The following is a 2,068-nucleotide window of genomic DNA, read 5'->3' as shown; positions in this document are numbered from 1 at the left end:
TCCTTGTTACCTTCTTATATCATTTTGCAAGTACTTTTAAGTGTTCTTCGTTACTGTCAGTTGCTACAGCAACCTTTTCAGCTTTCTCTTAACTTTTCGTGCAAAATTTACTTTTACGCATTTACATTCAGTCATTTCCATTTATGTCATTTACTTCTAAGCATTTACATTCAGACATGTTAGGTTAAATACCTTAGAATGGGTGTAAGTGAAGGTTGTGAGATTACGCCAAGTGTTAGTCGATGATTGCTTTGCTAATAGCAATTTATTTCGCTATTCACAAGTGGTATTAATATTTTATCTGGTAATATTTGACAAATTGACACATGTTATTTTATTCAGATGAGTTGGACTTAAAATTAAGACAACAGAAATATTTTTACTAAGTGTGTTATAGAGGCTATAAAGAGTCGTTGTAATCTTATAGGTTGCAAAACTATATAGAATGAAAGGCAAATTTTGAACTAGTTTGGGATTGATGCATCACCAAGTGCACTTCCAACATATGGTCTAATTTGCACTTCTTTGGAAGGCCGTTCAATCCAGTGGTGTTGTAAAGAGCTATTTATAGAGCAATATTTATTACACTTACTTGCTGAAATCCAACTTGATCTTGCATCCATACTATCTTTTAATTATTGTTTCATTTCAGTATTTGGTTATCAACTCTCACAAATATATTTTCTCTCTGTAGCTTTAATGCTTCCAAAAACCATTTTATGAAATCTCACTTTAAAATTAACTTTTGTGACTCTCTTTGCATATTAAATCTCTATGGAATGATATTTGGTATTACTTACCATTATTACTTGCTTTGGATGATATTGTAATCCATGTATACTTGCATGGTTTACTTGTTGATATAGCCTTTTGAGGGTATAGTTATCTATACACCAAGTTTTTGGCGTCGCTGCCGGGAATTTTAACCAAAAGGAGTTTTTCTTTAAATTACTTTAAATTTTGATTTTTTCTACCAACAAGTGTTTATTTTTAGTGCTTTATCCCAAGGATACCTCACGGGGCTATTGTTGAGTTAGATCCGGACGTTGAAAGAATCTTTAGAAGGAAAAGAAGGGTACAAAGATTTTTTTTTTTTTTTGCCTATTCTATCTACTCCTGAAATGACTCAAGTCGAACTTGATGCAATACACAATCCTAAGGAGGAGATTATCAGGCTTGCAAATTCAAGGACTGGTGACATCATGAACTATACTATTCCAATGTTAAATCAATTACACCCTGGAATACGAGGCCCACTATTGATGGTGGCCACTTTGAATTTAAGCCCATCATGGTTCACATGTTACAAACAAATGGTCAATATGGTGGATTACCATCTGAGGATCCTCATTTGCATCTTAGATCTTTTATGGAAGTCACTGATTCTTTCCATCAATTTTTACTGAAGCCTTAAGGATGAAGTTATTTCCTTCTACATTAAAGGACACATCCAAAGTGTGGTACACCTCTTTGCAACCAAACTCAGTCACTACCTGGAATGAGATGACTGAGAAGTTTTTAAAGAAATATTTCCCCCCAACTAGGAGTGCCAAGTTCAGAAATGAAATTTGTCTTTTTAGACAAATGGATGATGAAGCAGTCCTAATGCTTGGGAGAGGTACAAGGAATTACTAAGGAATTGCCCACATCATGACATACCCTACTGCATACAGGTGGAAACATTTTACAATGGTCTTGACACCACTGCTAAACAAATGTTAGATTCTACTGTAGGAGGAGCCTTTACTTCCAGTACCTATAATGAAGGTTTTGATATTTTTGAGAAAAAAAAATTAACGACAATGGTCATTGGGTAAATCCTAAAGCAATAGTACCCAGAAAGACAGTAGACTTTCATGAAATAGATCCTTATATTAATCTTACAACATAGTTAACAACAACGACTAGCTTGTTGAAAAACTTGGTTGTCCCTACTGCTGAAGCCTTGCCTGTCCAATGTGTATATTATGGTGAAGGTCATACTTTTGACTAATGCAGCCTTGACTCTGAATCTGTGATTTTTTTTTGCACAACAGACCTGCCCAATTTTGAAACACTTACAACTCCA

At 34.5% G+C, this 2,068-nt stretch overlaps 1 non-coding gene across 1 annotated transcript; it reads right to left on the bottom strand.

The window, feature by feature from the left end:
- Positions 1 to 1,551: 1,551 nt before the first annotated feature.
- Positions 1,552 to 1,657, bottom strand: LOC112517540. Its single transcript, XR_003069723.1, has one exon. It is a non-coding gene; the product is annotated as a small nucleolar RNA R71 (small nucleolar RNA).
- Between the last annotated feature and the right edge of the window lie 411 nt (positions 1,658 to 2,068).

The sequence above is a fragment of the Cynara cardunculus genome, assembly GCF_001531365.2.
Source record: "Cynara cardunculus var. scolymus isolate 2C chromosome LG 8, CcrdV1, whole genome shotgun sequence".
Classification (NCBI taxonomy): Eukaryota; Viridiplantae; Streptophyta; class Magnoliopsida; order Asterales; family Asteraceae; genus Cynara; species Cynara cardunculus.
The sequence above is the reverse complement of the archived record's forward strand: the minus strand, read 5'-3'. Positions and strand labels throughout refer to the sequence as shown.